Genomic DNA, 18996 nt, shown 5'->3' on the forward strand with positions numbered 1-18996 from the left:
GTTTCAACATTTAGTGGAAAGCAGCCTTCCCAGAAGAGTGGAGGCTGTTATGGCAGCAAAGGGGGGACCAACTCCATATTAATGGCCATGATTTTGGGATGAGATGTTCGAGCAGGTTTCCACATACTTTTGGTCATGTAGTGCATGTGTTAATGTACATTTAGTGTTTTTTCCAGTGCCGTTCTTTTGATTGTTCGTCCATTGGTGAATAAATGCTCACCCATTCCTCCTCCTCCCTCCCTGCAGGCCGTCCCACTGAGACTATCAGTCCTCTAGAGCTGCGGGTGGCTGAGCTACGGCACCACCTGAAGATCGAGGCTGCCGTGGCAGAGGGGGCCAAGAATGTGGTCAAGCACCTGGGCGGGCGCAAGGTGCAGGACCGCCGCGCACTGGCAGAGGTAGGGCACCAGAATATAGCTGAGGTCTTTAGAGGAAATCTGGTAAATACAGGTCTGATTCCTTTTGGGTTGCATCTTAAAGATGGAATCTGCATTAGGGGGAAACGGCGCCACTGTCCGTCCCACAGACATTGTTATTGTTTTAGTTTTTTTGACGAAGCAGAAGTGGGGAGCATTGTGCATCAAGGTAAACAAAATAAAATGCTGTACTTATGTTGCCGTTCTATGCAATGATGACTGAGGAGGAAAAAATTGTCATTTGTGTGCAGTAACTTCTTTGTTGTTGTAATATTGCAAACGGACAAGGCAGTTTCACCGTTAAGGATTCCGGTTAATGTTTTCCTGGCTGGAAACAGTTATGTGTACCTGGTGGGTCACAAGGAAAATCTAAAAGTGTGTTTGTTCTCATGTATCTGACTGTATATGTGTCCCTCAGGCCCAGACAAGGTTGCAGGAGTCGTGCCAGAAGCTGGACCTGCTGCGTCTGTCTCTGGAGCGCCGTCTAGCCGAGCTCCCCGGGGACCACCCCAAATTGTCCGTTATCAAGGAGGAGCTCGCACTGGGTGCCTCCTCGCCCTCCCTGGGTCTGCAGCTGGAGCGCCTCAACTCCACCTCTTCCTGTTCGTCCTCCTCCTTTTTCAAACCTGCCACTCTCACAGGTAACTGACAGCGTTGCTATAGCGGCCTGATTTAGTTACCTATTCAAAATACGTGTGTGTGGTACTTTTTGGTCTCGTGTTATTTTTGTATGGTTTTTGATATTTTGTTGTCATATAGTATATTGATGTGACCTTGAAGGAAATTACTCGCATGAAAATACCGTTACAAAATGTGTGTATGCCCTTGTATAAAGTTCTGCCAAGGACATGGAGTTTGAATTGCCTTCTCAGGGCAGTAAGCCTGAACTAATGTTCCCTGTATGTTGTCTCGTCTCTCTCTCCAGGTCGGTTGGAGGTGCGTCTGATGGGCTGCCAGGACCTGCAGGAGTCAGTGCCGGGTCGGTGCCGCATGGCCTGCATCACCTCCACCCCCGGCAGCCCCTCCGAGGCCAAGTCCCTGAAGATGAGGGCCGGTCTCTCCGGACGCAGCACCAACGGCAAAATCACCAAGACCGATGAGCTCTCCAGTGAGTCTACACTAGTCCTATGCAAATGTTGTTTTACATTTTAATTACTCCCATAAAAATACAAGTCATGGAAAACATGCAAATGTTTCGTACTTTTATATCGTTCAGGAACAAGGAGTGGTAATTTACTTACTAGCAGGGTGTCCACAGGTCCTTGAGTCATAGTCTTTTATCTGATTTTAAAAGCCTTAAGTTATCAAATGTTTTAAATTGAGTTTTTAAAGGTCTTAAAGTCTGCGACAGAGATGACTACAGTGTTTCCGTTATATTGTGCCGCTGCATAATTCTTCCACAGTGAAAAACCTCTAATACTTTCACACTTTCAAGATGTTAGAGAGCTATCCAACCACCTGTCTCTGTGTGTGTACATGTGCGTGAGCCAGTGTGAGTCAGGCTGTTGCCAGAGGAAAGAGCTAGGTAGCATGTACAATTTTATAGACTAACTAGAGCTGGGATGATAAACCAAAAATTACCGACAACGACTTTGCCCTCCTCTTACCGAAGCAATTTTGCTTACGTCAGTGATTGGGCTACACAACGTTTCTACAGATTTTTTGGTTCTAAAACCATTCTTTGGTCAACAGTAATGTGCATTAATTAACCTGCTTCCTGTAATGAAAGTATCTGCCCTGTCCCTGTTTTGCTGCTGGTGCTCACTCCTTCTCCCCCTTTACACATGAAGTGAAAGTATCTCCCTGTCCCTGTTTTGCTGCTGGTGCTCACTCCTTCTCCCCCTTTACACATGAAGTGAAAGATGCATACTGACAGTTGAGCAACATTTCAAATGTAATTACGGGAAAGACCGTTTTTAAAACTACTGTTACTGTTAGTCCATATAGGGGAAATGACACCACTTTACTAATTATGTAATTGAGATGATACTGAGCGTGCCATTTGTGGTGAATACATCAAGTAGCCTATATAGGTCTACCAAAGAAAAGTTTTTCTAGTACATTACATTTACTGTTTGATCAATTGCATGCAATCTAGCAACAATATCATATTTAGAGTTAGCAATGTAGCTTATGTTTTGAGTTCCTACTTCCTCAGGTGGTAAATTATGTTGCATAGCCTTGGCCAATATGCACCAAGAACATGCAAGGAAATTAATCTCTAAAGAGCCCAAAAATATATATGATCATTCTGGATCTTATTTTGACATATTGCACATCAAAATAGCCATCATGCAGTCCCTGAACATGTAAATAGCTACAGTTGAAGTCGGAAGTTTACATACACCTTAGCCAAATACATTTAAACTCAGTTTTTCACAATTCCTGACATTTAATCCGAGTAAAAATTCCCTGTTTTAGGTCAGTTAGGATCACCACTTTATTTTAAGAATGTGAAATGTCAGAATAATAGTAGAGAGAATTATTTATTTCAGCTTTTATTTCTTTTATCACATTCCCAGTGGGTCAGAAGTTTACATGCACTCAATTAGTATTTGGTAGCATTGCCTTTAAATTGTTTAACTTGGGTCAAATGTTTCAGGTAGCCTTCCACAAGCTTCCCACAATAAGTTGGGTGAATTTTGTCCCATTCCTCCTGACAGAGCTGGTGTAACTGAGTCAGGTTTTTAGGCCTCCTTGCTCGCACATGCCTTTTTCAGTTCTGCCCACAAGTTTTCTATGGGATTGAGGTCAGGGCTTTGTGATGGCCACTCCAATACCTTGACTTTGTTGTCCTTAAGCCATTTTGCCACAACTTTGGAAGTATGCTTGGGGTCATTGTCCATTTGGAAGACCCATTTGCGACCAAGCTTTATCTTCCTGACTGGTGTCTTGAGATGTTGCTTCAACATATCCACATAATTTTCCATCCTCATGAAGCCATCTATTTTGAAGTGCACCAGTCCCTCCTGCAGCAAAGCACCCCCATATGACGCTGCCACCCCCTTGCTTCATGGTTGGGTGTTCTTCAGCTTGCAAGCCTCCCCCTTTTTCCTCAAAACATAACAATGGTCATTATGTCCAAACAGTTCTATTTTTCAAAAAAAAGTAAGATCTTTATCCCCATGTGCAGTTGCAAACCGTAGTCTGGCTGTTTTGGAGCAGTGGCTTCTTCCTTGCTGAGCGGCCTTTCAGGTTATGTTGATTATAGGACTCGTTTTACTGTGGATAGATACTTTTGTATCTGTTTCCTCCAGCATCTTCACAAGGTCCTTTGCTGATGTTCTGGGATTGATTTGCACTTTTCGCACCAACGTACGTTCATCTCTAGGAGACAGAACGCGTCTCCTTCCTGAGCGGTATGACGGCTGCGTGGTCCCATGCTGTTTATACTTGCGTACTATTGTTTCTACAGATGAACGTGGTACCTTCAGGCATTTAGAAATTGCTCCCAATGATGAACCAGACTTGTGGAGGTCTACAATGTTTTTTTCTGAAGTCTTGGCTGATTTCTTTGGATTTTCCCATGATGTCAAGCAAAGTTTGAAGGTAGGCCTTGAAATACATCCACAGGTACACCTCCAATTGACTAAAATGATGTCAATTAGCCTATCAGAAGCTTCTAAAGCCATGACATCATTTTTCTGGAATTTTCTAAGTTGTTTAAAGGCACAGTCAACTTAGTGTATGTAAACTTCTGACCCACTGGAATTGTAATACAGTGAAATAATCTGTCTGTAAACAATTGTTGGAAACATTACTTGTGTCATGAACAAAGTAGATGTCCTAACCGACTTCCCAAAACTATGGTTTGTTAACAAGAAATTTGTGGAGTGGTTGAAAAATGAGATTTAATGACTCCAATCTAAGTGTATGTAAACTTCCGACTTCACCTGTAGCTTCTTTTATACCTGATTCACTGAATGAGGGACTTGTTGAATTCTACTTTTTGATTGCAGTCAGTTTTAATACGGTACCTCCCAAGCGAGCTACTGGGTGTGTAGACTTTTGATTCTACAAATCAACTGCTCAACGGGACCTTGTTAAGCTTACTTGGGTGTGTTTGAGCAGTGCTGAATCAAAAGCCTGCACACCCAGTGGCCTAGCTCTCCAGATGGAGAGTTGACCACATGTTTTATACAGTAACAGTTCTGTAAATTTGACTTAAGACATTTTTTTCACAGGGGTATCGTATTGAGTATCGTTATACTAAGTTGATAACATTATTGTTAATTCTGAAAACATATTTTGTGATCTAGCTAATGGGTAGCCTAAATAAATGCAGATGGGCAACCTCATGATTCAGCCATCTATAGCCTAGCCACTATGCTACTACATTCGTTAGGCTACAGGAGAATGCCAATTGCTAAAATAGCATACCTGCCTGATATGAGCCATGTAGGCTATAACCAGCCCTGAAATACTACTTATTGCCAATATGGGCTCACTTTAGGAGAGGAATCTTAGCAGGTGTGTGGTGCATGCAGACCTAAACATTTGTATTGCAAGTGGCACTTAAAAAGGTCAGTCTTACATTCAACTTCATGGAACCTGCAGATAGCCTGTACTAAGAGCAGAAATCCTCACCTTGAAAAGTAGCTTAGGATATGACTCTATTCTCTTTGGAATGAGAGGCATATGATCATTAAACCCAGTATCTTTGGCTGTGGTAATTTAGTATCCCTGTCAATATCTGACTGGGACAGCTAGTGTGTGTCTGTGGAGGTGTACTGACTGTCTATCTGTGCCACTGTATGCTGTCCACAGCGGAGATCATTGCGGTGCTGAAGGTGGACAACAGAATGGTGGGCCGGACACACTGGAGAGCCCTGAGCAAGGACGCCTGGGACCAGAGCTTCAGCATTGAGCTGGAGCGGGTCAGTGTTGTGTTTAACACCAGTAGGAGCAGTTCACACATTCTATTCCTTTGCATGGAAACTGTATTTTCTCAAAGTAACACTCTATTGGTGCCATGAGTCATGTTAAATAGTGTAGAAATGCAGGAAATTGGCTTTAGATTGCAAGAATAATTATGGGGAGGACCCCCATCCATCAGTTGTCCCCTACACATCTCAAAATCAAAGTTACCGGTACGCCACTTCCAAACAGTTGATCTATCAATGGCACTCTTGTCTCATCGATGGTTAAAGCAAGAGTCTGCTGGCTTTAACAACTCTCAGCTATTGGGATAGCAGTGAGCAATCGCCCCTCTCTCATGCCTCCACTCCCACTCTGCAGATGTAATCCCACTGCTAATCCTTTAACACTTTCCACTAATCTCAACCATAGCCCCATGCCAGGCTTTTGGAGGCAATGGTTGAGCTCTAAGACTACTTTCAGCTCCTAGCTCAAGGGCACACACTACTTTGTCCCCATCCTCTCAATCAATCAATCAATCAAATGTATTTATAAAGCCCTTCTTACATCAGCTGATGTCAAAGTGCTGTATAGAAACCCAGCCTAAAACCTCAAACAGCAAGCAATGCAGGTATAGAAGCACAGGGGCTAGGAAAAACACCCTAGAAAGGCCAGAACCTAGGAAGAAACCTAGAGGAACCAGGCTATGAGGGGTGGCCAGTCCTCTTCTGGCTGTGCCGGGTGGAGATTATAACAGAACATGGCCAAGATGTTCAAATGTTCATAGATGACCACTATGAGTCTTAAAATGGCACATCTGAGTGGCGCTGTACTGGTATTTTGGATTGTGCTGCAGAAAGCCTCGGGCTGGAGCGTTTTTAAAGATAAACAAGATTAAGTGGAAGATAAGGTGTTGTAGTCTGGAAACATTTTCCCTTTTCCCTGCAAATTTATCTGCATTTCTTTCCCTAAAAATTACTAACTAAAAGTCTGTTTCCAGTCCAGGGAGCTGGAGATTGGGGTGTACTGGCGGGACTGGAGGGCTCTGTGTGGGGTCAAGTTCCTACGTCTAGAGGACTTCCTGGACAACCAGCGCCACGGCATGTGTCTTTACCTGGAGCCCCAGGGCATGCTGTTCGCTGAGGTAACTAGCACCCTTATTTCACGATCACAATAAGACATTGTCACAGTCAATATTAAATATGCCACAATCAGTAATATGTCACGATCTCTGGCCTTAATGGCCATGTACTCTTATAATCTCCACCCGGCACAGCCAGAAGAGGACTGGCCACCCCTTAGACCCTGGTTCCTCTCTAGGTTTCTTCCTAAGTTCCTGCCTTTTCTAGGGAGTTTTTCCGTAGGCACCGTGCTTCTACATCTGCATTGCTTGCTGTTTGGGGTTTTAGGCTGGGTTTCTGTATAGCACTTTGTGACATCTGCTGATGTAAAAAGGGCTTCAGAAATACATTTGATTGATCACTATTATATTCACCATTAGACATTACAGTGCATTTGGAAAGTATTCAGAACCCTTGACTTTTTTCCACATTTTGTTACATCACAGCCTTATTCTAATTGGATTAAATGTATATTTTTCCTCATCAATCAACACAATACCCCATAATGACAAAGCGAGTTTTTAGATATTTTCGCAAATGTATTATAAACAAATACCTTATTTACATAATCATTCAGACCCTTTGCTATGAGACTTCAAATTAAGCTCAGGTGCATCCTGTTTCCATTGATCATCCTTGAGATGTTTCTACAACTTGATTGGAGTCAAGTTCAATGGATTTGGAAAGGCACACACCTGTCTATATAAGGTCCCACAGGTGACAGTGCATGTCAGAGCAAAAACCAAGCCATGAGGTCAAAGGAATTGTCCGTAGAGCTCTGAGACAGGACTGTGTCAAGGCACAGATCTGGGGAAGGGTACCAAAAAAATGTCTGCAGCATTGAAGGTTCCTCCATCATTCTTAAATGGAAGAAGTTTGGAACCAGCTGGCCGCCTGGTGAAACTGAGCAATCAGGGGAGAAGGGCCTTGATCAGGGAGGCAACCAAGAACCCCATGGTCACTCTGACAGAGCTCAAGAGTTCCTCTGTGGACATGGTTGTCATTCTGGAAGGTTCTCCCATCTCTGCAGCGCTCCACCAATCAGGCCTTTATGGTAGAGTGGCCAGACGGAAGCCACTCCTCAGTAAAAGGCAAACCCACTTGGAGTTTGCCAAAAGGCACCTAAAGGACTCTGACCATGAGAAATAAGGATGAAACCAGGCACCACTCATCACCTGGCCAATACCATCTCTATAGTGAAGCATGGTGGTAGCAGCATCATGCTGTGGGGATGTTTTTCAGCGGCAGAGACTGGGAGACTAGTCAGGATCAAGGGAAAGATGAACGGAGCAAAGTACAGAGATCCTTGATTGAAAACCTGCTCCAGAGCGCTCAGGAAGGTTCACCTTCTAACAGAACAACAACCCTAAGAACACAGCCAAGACGATGCAGGAGTGGCTTTGGAACAAGTCTCTTAATGTCCTTGAGTGGCCCAGCCAGAGCCCGGACTTGAACCCGATCGAACAACTCTGGAGATACCTGAAAATAGTTGTGCAGTGACGATCCTCATCCAATCTGACAGAGCTTGAGAAGAACTGCAGAGAAGAATGGGAGAAACTTCCCAAATACAGGTGTACCAAGCGTGTAGCGTCATACCCAAGAAGACTCGAGGATGTAATCGCTGCCGAAGGTGCTTCAACAAAGTACTGAGTAAAGGGTCTGAATACTTATGTAAATGGAGCCGCTTCTTCTTGTTTTTAGCCGATAGGAGTGGAACACGGTGTGGTCGTCTGCATCAATAGCCCATCTGTGACAAGGACCGACGAGTTGTGCTTTCCCAGATGCCTTTCCTCACACCACTGTTGTGCTCAGCTGTTATTTGCCGGTTTGTGGCCCGCCTGTTAGCGTGCACATTTCGAAGTCTCATCAACTAACTGTTTTCGCCAACAGGACTGCCGCTGACTGGATGTTTTTTGTTTGTCGCACCATTCTCTGTAAACTGCTACCGGCGTGCCAGGCACCGACGATCATACCACGTTCAAAGACACTTAGGTCCCTCGTTTTGCCCATTCTAACGTTCAGTCGAAGAGTAACAGAATGCCTCGATGCCTGTCTGCCTGCTTTATATAGCAAGCCATGGCCACTTGACTCTGTCTGTAGGAGCAAACCATTTTTGTGAACGGGGTGGTGTACCTAATAAACTGACCACTGAGTGTATGTTACTAATGTCACAATCACTAATATTTCACAATCGCCATTAGAAATTGTCACAATCACTATTAGACATTATGTCACAATTTATATATGTTACAATCACCATGTGACAATCCCTAATGGTCATAATGTCTAAATCACCTATTTATATCACAATCGCCATTAGACTTTGTCATAATTGTTACAATCACCATATGCGTTCTGTTTGATATTAAATCAATACCATCTCTTCTAGATTGTTACCTGACCACAACATTGACCACTGCACTTTCTATTTGATGCTACAACCTCAGTTAACGATTATGTTTTACTGTTTATTGTAGGTGACGTTCATCAACCCTGTCATTGAGTGGCATCCTAAACTTCAGAGACAGAAGCGCATATTCCCTAAAGAAAAAGGTATATGTTCCTGATATTTTTGGACATTGGAAACCGATCAAACTGTCTTTAGCTGCCTTTTACCCTGTACCACAACCTGGCTTCAACACACCTCAATAAGCGTAGCTTTTGGCTATATATAATAATATGTATGCCATTTAGCAGACGTTTTTATCCAGTCATATGTGCATACATGCCCCCCCCCCCCCGTAAATTACTTCTGACATCACATCCTGTTTTCTCAGGGAAGAATTTCCTGCGGGCGGCCCAGATGAACATGAACTTTGCTACGTGGGGGCGTCTGATGATGAGCGTTCTGCCTCCCTGCAATGGTTCCCTGCAGGCCATGAGCCCCCCACTGGTGGGCTCCGACACGGCCATCACCTCGCCCCCCTCCATGGAGAAGATCGCCAAGTCCACCCCCCCTCTAAGGTAAGTTGGAGGGTGCACCCAGGCCCCCTCCACTAAGGTAAGTTGGAGGGTGCACCCAGGCCCCCTCCGCTAAGGTAAGTTGGAGGGTGCACCCAGGCGCCCTTTTTAAGAAAGACCAACTGTAACATTGATTTTGTGGCCCACATTCACAAATAGTCTCAGAGTAGGAGGGCTGGTATAGGATCACTTTTGTCTTTAAGATCATAATGACCGGAGTATGGACAGGGAGGGCCTGATCCTAGATCAGCTTGAAAGTCAAGCATTTCACTATACTTGTGCATGAGACAATAAAACTCTGACACTGGTATTGATTACAGTAATGGAAATGTTTTCTGAAGGCTAGTTCTGTCATTGTAGAGATTCTGCTGTGGTGAAATTGGACTTCAGTGAGGAACGCCCCACCAAGTCCCTGCAGAACAATGCGGGGAAAACTCTCGCATCAGAATCCATGTGGCAAACCACTCTCTCTCAGGTAGGAGACTAACAGGAAAAACAACTTTTTATTTTTATTTAAGATTGCGTTAATATATTAATATAATAGTTGTAAAAAATATTTTATGTTTCATTACTACAAAAGTCTCCGCTCATAGTTTCACTCATATGAATAGGATTGTGTTCTAGACATTCTGTTTCCATGGTCTCACTTTCACAGTGACGTTGCAGTTCTACAGCATTTAGGGGCTCGTCCACTTTCATGTTTTTTTTGGAGTATCAAAAATCTCCGTCTTCAGGTTATTTTTGTTCTCCCTTCCCTTAGTCCTCCAAAGGTCATTCAACAGAGGATAACAGGCCATGGCCAAAGACTGTATCTGAGCCCACTCCTAAGTATGTCTCTCTCATTCAGTATAACCACCACCTACACACACACACACACACAGCAGTAACCCAAATCCACTACTTATTGTTTAAGCCCTGTCAGGACTGGAGGTGATGTTTGTTACCTAGTTATCTAACCCCCCTCCCTCCTCCTCTTTCACGTTCTCTCCTTGTTTGTTCTGTGTTCAGGAGGAAAGTGAATGGTGGGATGCAAATGGAAGATTTCAACTGCATCTCGGTTCTGGGGCGTGGACACTTTGGAAAGGTACTGTCACACTCACAACCCAAGGCCCTCATTCCTAAAGAATGGAACCTTTTATTTAGTTACACTGAGTTGTATTCATTAAAACGTTTTGCAAAGAAAAACAAAAAGTCCAAGTAGTTCTTCCCTGTTTTCTTCTGTTCGGTGTTCACAACCTTCTCACTATGTGTTGCACCTAAATCCTTCCCTCCTCCCCACTGCCCCAAGGTCTTGCTGGCAGAGTTCAAGAGGTCAGGCAAACTGTATGCCATCAAAGCCTTGAAGAAAGGGGACGTCGTGACGCGTGATGAAGTGGACAGGTGAGAGAGCACAGTGAGTGGATTCAGACATACCACAGGTTGAGGGAACCGGATCAGAAAGACTAGCATTTGCGTTCCACCTAAAATATACTATTATTATTATATATATATATATATATATATATTTTTTTTGTGCTTGTTCTTTCATGTGCACATGTCTGTGATTTTAGTCTAATGTGTGAGAAGAGGATCTTCGAGACGATCAACTCCTCCCACCATCCCTTCCTGGTGAATCTGCACGGCTGTTTCCAGACGGCGGACCACGTGTGCTTTGTGATGGAGTACTCCCCCGGGGGAGACCTCATGACCCACATACACACCAGCATCTTCACTGAGAGACAGGCTCAGTAAGCCTTACGCAACACACACACAGGCCCCATTATGACAGCATGACAGCGACCCGAGTGTGAAGCATTGCAATTCCAGGCTGTAAGGCAACAAAATATGGGAATCGTGCAAGGGTCGTATACATTTGCTACAGGGACATGTACAGTTGAAGTCGGAAGTTTACATGCACCTTAGCCAAATATATTTATATTTAAACTGTTTTTCACAATTCCTGACATTTTATCCTAGTAAAAATTCCCTGTCTTAGGTCAGTTAGGATCACCACTTTATTTTAAAAATGTGAAATGTCAGAAGAATAGTAGAGAATTATTTATTTCAGCTTTTATTTCTTTCATCACATTTCTAGTGGGTCAGAAGTTTACATGCACTCAATTAGTATTTGGTAGCATTGCCTTTACATTGTTTAACTTGGGTCAAACGTTTCGGGTAGCCTTCCACAAGCTTCCCACAATAAGTTGGGTGAAATTTGTCCCATTCCTCCTGACAGAGCTGGTGTAACTGAGTCAGGTTTGTAGGCCTCCTTGCTCGCACACGCTTTTTCAGTTCTGTCCACAAATTTTCTATGGGATTGAGGTCAGGGCTTACGATCTTCGTCCCCATGTGCAGTTGCAAACCGTAGTCTGGCTTTCTTTATGGCGGTTTTTGAGCATTGGCTTCTTCCTTGCTGAGCGGCCTTTCAGGTTATGCCGATATAGGACTCGTTTTACTGTGCATATAGATACTTTGGTACCTGTTTCCTCCAGTATCTTCATAAGGTCCTTTGCTGTTCTGGGATTGATACGCACTTTTCGCACCAAAGTACGCTCATCTCTAGGAGACAGATTGCGTCTCCTTCCTGAGCGGTATGACGGCTGTGTGGTCCCATGGTGTTTCTACTTGCGTACTATTGTTTGTACAGATGAACGTGGTACCTTCAGGCGTTTGGAAATTGCTCCGAAGGATGAAACAGACTTGTGGAGGTCTACAATTTTTTTTCTGAGGTCTTGGCTGATTTCTTTTGATTTCACCATGATGTCAAGCAAAGAGGCACTGAGTTTGAAGGTAGGCCTTGAAATACATCCACAGGTACACCTCCAATTGACTCAAATTATGTCAATTAGCCTATCAGAAGCTTCTAAAGCCATGATATAATTTTCTGGAATTCTCCAAGCTGTTTAAAGGCACGGTCAATTTAGTGTATGTAATCTTCTGACTCACTGGAATTATAAGTGAAATAATCTGTCAGTTATTATTAAACAATTGTTGGAAACATTACTTGTGTCATGAACAAAGTAGATGTCTTAACCGACTTGCCAAAACTATAGTTTGTTAACAAGAAATTTGTGGAGTGGTTGAAAAACAAGTTTTAATGACGCCAACCTAAGTGTATGTAAACTTCCGACTTCAACTGTACCTACCGGTGACTACAAATAGATAATTCAGGCTAGTCTAATTCTCATACAAAAGGGTACTGTAATGAGTACGAGCTTTAGAGTTGATGTATCTAAACTCACCATTATATGTGTGCCTTATTTAGGTTCTATGCCTCCTGCGTGCTGCTGGGACTAGAGTTTCTGCACCAGAACAAGATAGTTTACCGGTGAGTAAGTTCTCTCAGCACTGCTTTCCAGCCCTCCGCCTTCACACACCAAAGAAGCTACCTGTGGGTCATTCTTTCCCGACAATGCAGTTATCAATAGTACTATAAAACATTAAGTCAAGTACAACAAAAACACACTAGAAATAATAACACAAGAAAGTAAGTAAGCTATATACAGGTTCAGTTGATTCTTGTCCCATTTCATCCTGTCATGTTTCTCACCTCTCTCTCGGGGATCTGAAGCTAAACGACCTGTTACTAATCTCTCTTCTCTCTCCGGGATCTGAAGCTAAACGACCTGTTACTGATCTCTCTCTTCTCTCTCCGGGATCTGAAGCTAAACGACCTGTTACTGATCTTTCTTCTCTCTCCGGGATCTGAAGCTAAACGACCTGTTACTGATCTCTCTCTTCTCTCTCCGGGATCTGAAGCTAAACGACCTGTTACTGATCTTTCTTCTCTCTCCGGGATCTGAAGCTAAACGACCTGTTACTGATCTCTCTTCTCTCTCCGGGATCTGAAGCTAAACGACCTGTTACTAATATCTCTCTTCTCTCTCCGGGATCTGAAGCTAAACGACCTGTTACTGATCTCTCTTCTCTCTCAGGGATCTGAAGCTAAACGACCTGTTACTGATCTCTCTCTTCTCTCTCCGGGATCTGAAGCTAAACGACCTGTTACTGATCTCTCTTCTCTTTCAGGGATCTGAAGCTAAACGACCTGTTACTGATCTCTCTCTTCTCTCTCCGGGATCTGAAGCTAAACGACCTGTTACTAATATCTCTCTTCTCTCCGGGATCTGAAGCTAAACGACCTGTTACTGATCTCTCTCTTCTCTCTCCGGGATCTGAAGCTAAACGACCTGTTACTAATATCTCTCTTCTCTCCGGGATCTGAAGCTAAACGACCTGTTACTGATCTCTCTTCTCTCTCCGGGATCTGAAGCTAAACGACCTGTTACTGATCTCTCTCTTCTCTTTCAGGGATCTGAAGCTAAACGACCTGTTACTGATCTCTCTTCTCTTTCAGGGATCTGAAGCTAGACAACCTGTTGATGGACGCAGATGGCTATGTGAGGATAGCAGACTTTGGATTGTGCAAGGAAGGTACGTACAGTACATTATGGCATTCCCTTTGAGACCCACTGTCCCACCCACTCACTTGGTTTATCAAATGAACAGTCAGTGTTATTAGGTTTAGGTTGCACTTTAGTTCAGTCATTTGCTTTTAGCCCTGGGCTAAGCAACGCCTCACTATTAAAAGTGGGACAACAGCATCAAGCTTGCTGTCTTGATGCACACCCCTCCAATCCTGTTAAAGTTATCTTTCCCTGTCGTGTGTGCAGGTATGGGTCATGGAGACCGCACCTCCACGTTCTGCGGCACGCCAGAGTTCCTAGCCCCTGAGGTGCTGACAGACAACAACTATACCCGCTGTGTGGACTGGTGGGGCCTCGGTGTCCTCATCTACGAGATGCTGGTGGGAGAGGTCAGTAAAATAGAGATGAATAATGGAACCTAGAGGATCTTTCTGGTCAATTGGCTCACAGGTCCACTCCTATGGTGAATCTAGAAAGTATTTTGAGGTCTTGGTTGAATTTACGTGTTTGGTCCAGAGAAATGAATAGAGAAACCTAAAGGATGTTTCTGGTCAGTTGGCTCACAATGTCCAATCATATTGGGATCCCATTAAGTATTATTCTGATGATTGGTCTTGCTAGAATTAAGATGTTTTCGGATGCTAAAGAGTGAGGTTGGTTGGGCTTTTGTTGCTCTCTCTCTCGTCTGTGGCAGTCTCCCTTCCCTGGTGACGATGAGGAGGAGGTGTTTGACAGCATAGTGAATGATGAGGTGCGCTACCCCAGGTTCCTCTCTCCAGAGTCTGTCTCCATCACCCAGAAGGTATGTGGGCCTTCACTCAGTATACTGCCTTGTACAGGTCTGGATACAGGTTACCTCTTTCTATATCAAACAAATTATCCTAATATTACATTGTCTGAATCAACAACAAACTGCATTGCAAGTACACAAAATGAAAACTACAAGTGGGAAAAAACATACAAATATGCATAGTGGGGGGGGCATAGACTGAGCCAGGCTTTCCTATTGTGCTGCAGCTACTACAAAAGAACCCTGAGAGAAGGCTGGGATCAGGAGAGCCGGATGCCAACGAGGTCAAGAAACACAGGTTCTTCCAGGTAAAAACTAGCTTAATTTGGGGCTTTTGTGTCATTTAATTTCAGTTGAGCATCACCAAGATTTTGGTATAGTACATTTTATGTATAATGTTCCCAGGGAGTGGACTGGGCAGCCTTGCTTCACAGAAAAGTGGTTCCTCCGTTCTTCCCGCGCATCAAGACGCCGGGGGACGTCAGTAACTTTGACGAGGAGTTCACAAAGCTCAAGCCAGTACTCACCCCCCCACAGACACCCTACTTTCTCACTGCAGACCAACAGGAGATTTTTGCCGATTTTTGACTTTTCCTCTCTGCACTGACCTTTTAAGCATACACTGACAGATGTACAGGCAGGACTGAAAGCCAAAACGGTTGCTGCTCCACTGAAGATGGTGCCTTTACTTCATTGTGTCAAACGGCTACCTGTGGCTGAATGAGTACTGACGACACAGGCTACCGTGATGTCCTCTTGGGTAGCCATCTTATCTTCAGGACCATAACTGTTCATATGCTCTGTGGGTGATGAACTCCACCTGTACCTCTACAGCCAATCAGAACTGGGAGCTTGGCCTGCCTTGTTCAAATCTGGATTGGTATGTCAGTGTCTCTGTGTTGCTGTTCAACATTGACTTTTATTACAACTGTACTTGTCTTTCTTCTTTTTTCCTTTAAGAGGTTCCGACTCCATATTGATAGTATATCAACTAGGTTTGACATTGCCAAATCAATACTTGACATGCCACTGTTTTGGTGCTATATCAACAATAATCAATAGGCCATTTTGTTGCACTTTTGTATTCATTTGTGAAACTAAACAAGAGTACTTTGTTCAAACATTGCACCAGTGCAATAATGAGTTTTTAAATTGGTTCTAATTAGGTTATGCATGACCAGCACCTCCTAACACTACACTCCAATCGTAAGAATCTTTGCTGTAAATGAAGATAGAAAAATATATTTATTGTAAACCCACTGCTGTTTTGGATCTAACACTGATTGTAGCGACTGATGTTTGTATGTTTAGCCTGGGAATCCAAACTGAATCGCCATTCATTCCTAGGCTAGTGTATGTTATCTTAATGGAGGAAACGGTCCCTGAAGCTGTTTAAAAAGTGTATTGTGCTACTTTGTAATCAACCTATTCCATGGGTCCATCTTGGGCTGGTTTAGGCCATTGAATGTCATGTTGAAACTGACATCCTGAAGTATCTTTCTAAAAAAAAAAATAATAATAATTGTAAGTAAACTTTTTGGAAGGATTATAGTTTAAGTATTCCTAGGGAGTCATTTTCATTCCATTCCAGTAATGAGTATGTTGCCATTTATATATTGTATTTCATATGAATATACATGCTTTATTACTAAAATATATATGCTGTGAATTACAATGAAAAAATACTGTCTAGAGATAAAACAAGTATGTTTTTCTTTACAATGCATGAAGGAAATTTAAATTAATAAATATATCAACTGGACTCTTGAAGCATTTTTCAGAAATAAACCATTGTAATTCAATTTATTCATATGAGTACTGCATTTAAAAAATTTTTTTTTTTTTTTAATGCATACATTTTGTTCAGATACAGTTCGCACTGAAATCAGCACTCAAGACCAAACAGAAGTGTATATAAAATCACATCACTCATCTTCAAATTCTACTGGAAGAGCCAGAATGATTTTCCAATACTATAAAAAGTAGTCCATATTACCATTTATTGCTTATTTCTGTTTTTCAATGCTCTCCTATTGCACATAAGATGGGGAACTCGACGCAAATCTGTTTTTACAGATTGCGTGCTGTAAATGTACATTTCCGATTTGAGCCGACAACGCAGGAACATTGCCTTTAAATTTCAATTGCGCTGTAAAGCTGATTTTCCGCGAAACGGATTGAGTACAGCCCTTAGTCAATCAGCCACTGAGTGGCTACAGAGGCTCTGTCCATGCGGAGTTGATATTGGGGAAAGGACACCAACAAATAATTAAATAATGCTCTAAAAAATAGACAGTTTTATATCACGAGTATATGAAAGTACCTTTATTCTGTAAATAACAGTTGGTGTATAACTTAGTAAACTCAGGGAATTGTACAACAAGCCATAAGTGATTTTCATGTATCTGTTACCATAACTGTCAAGGGCTTAATTTACTCAGGCAGCCCAATTCGGATATATATTTTTTCATCACTAATTGATATTTTGACCAATCAGATCTGTGGTGGTTGGTCAAAAGACCAATTAGTGTAAAAGAAAATACCAGAATTGGGCAGGCTGTCTAAATGCAGCCAAGGAATGGTGTGATCTATTCTGTAAATGTGTTTCCTCACAAGTGTTCTGTCACTTAGCTCAAAATCCAAAAACTACAAATTCCTAAACTTTTTAACTCTTCAGTCTTATAAGTTATTCTTTGGACTGAAGAGGACATTGGAGTAGGTGGGAGTGTCCCACTGGGCACAGTGTTGAATCAACGTTTTCACGTAATTTTAATTTTCATATATTGAAGCAACATCTCAAGACGTCAGGAAGTTAAAGCTTGGTCGCAAATGGGTCTTCCAAATGGACAATGACCCCAAGCATACTTCCAAGTTGTGGCAAATTGGCTTAAGGACAACAAAGTCAAGGTATTGGAGTGGCCATCACAAAGCCCTGACCTCAATCCTATAGAAAATGTGTGGGCAGAACTGAAAAAGTGTGTGCGAGCAAGGAGGCCTACAAACCTGACTCAGTTACACCAGCTCTGTCAGGAGGAATGGGACAAAATTCACCCAACTTCTTGTGGAAGGCTACCTGAAATGTTTGATCCAAGTTAAACAATTTAAAGACAATGCTACCAAATAGCAAGGGCGGTTCGTTGCTCTGGAGCAACGAACCGCCCTTGCTGTCTCTCCAGGGCCGGTTCCCCTCTCTCCACTGGGATTCTCTGCCTCTAACCCTGTTACTGGGGCTGAGTCACTGGCTTGCTGGTGCTCTTTCATGCCGTCCCTAGGAGGGGTGCGTCACTTGAGTGGGTTGAGTTACTGACGTGAACTTCCTGTCTGGGTTGGCGCCCCCCCTTGGTTGTGCTGTGGTGGAGACCTTTGTGGGCTATACTCGGCCTTGTCTCAGGATTGTAAGTTGGTGGTTGAGGATATCCCTCTAGTGGTGTGGGGGCTGTGCTTTGGCAGAGTGGGTGGGGTTATATCCTTCCTGTTTGGCCCTGTCCGGGGGTTTCTTCGGATGGGGCCACAGTGTCTCCTGACCGCTCCTGTCTCAGCCTCCAGTATTTATGCTGCAGTAGTTTATGTGTCGGGGGGCTAGGGTCAGTTGGTTATACCTGGAGTACTTCTCCTGTCTTATCCAGTGTCCTGTGTGAATTTAAGTATGCTCTCTCTAATTCTCTCGTTCTCTCTTTCTCTTTGAGAACCTGAGCCCTAGGACCATACGTCAGGACTACCGGGCATGCTGACACCTTGCTGTCCCCAGTCCGCCCGGCCTTGCTGCTATTCCAGTTTCAACTGTTTCTGCCTGCGGTTACGAAACCCCTACCTGTCCCAGACCTGCTGTTTTCAACTCTTAATGATCGGCTATGAAAAGCCAACTGAGATTTATTCCTGATTATTATTTGACCATGCTTGTCATTTATGAACATTTTGAAAATCTTGGCTCTCTCTAATTTTCTCCTTCTCTCTTTCTCTCGGAGGACCTGAGCCCTAGGACCATACGTCGGGACTACCGGCCGTGGTGACTCCTTGCTGCCCCCAGTCCGCCTGGCCTTGCTGCTATTCCAGTTTCAGCTGTTCTGCCTGCGGTTATGGAACCGCCACCTGTCCCAGACCTGTTGTTTTTCAACTCTTAATGATCAGCTATGAAAAGCCAACTGAAAATTATTCATGATTATTATTTGACTATGCTTGTCACTTATGAACATTTTTGAACATCTTGGCATAGTTCTGTTATAATCTCCACCCGGCACAGCCAGAAGAGGACTGGCCACCCCTCATAGCCTGGTTCCTCTCTAGGTTTCTTCCTAGGTTTTGGCCTTTCTAGGGAGTTTTTCCTAGCCACCGTGCTTCTACACCTGCATTCTAGCTGTTTGGGGTTTTAGGCTGGGTTTCTGTACAGCACTTCGAGATATTATCTGATGTACGAAGGGCTATATAAAATAAAATTGATTGATTGA

General features: G+C 43.4%; 1 pseudogene; it reads left to right on the forward strand.

The window, feature by feature from the left end:
• The window catches only part of LOC129818907 (serine/threonine-protein kinase N2-like), a 25439-nt pseudogene extending 6443 nt beyond the window's left edge, over positions 1-18996 (forward strand).

The sequence above is a fragment of the Salvelinus fontinalis genome, chromosome 21, assembly GCF_029448725.1.
Source record: "Salvelinus fontinalis isolate EN_2023a chromosome 21, ASM2944872v1, whole genome shotgun sequence".
In the NCBI taxonomy this organism is placed as follows: domain Eukaryota; kingdom Metazoa; phylum Chordata; class Actinopteri; order Salmoniformes; family Salmonidae; genus Salvelinus; species Salvelinus fontinalis.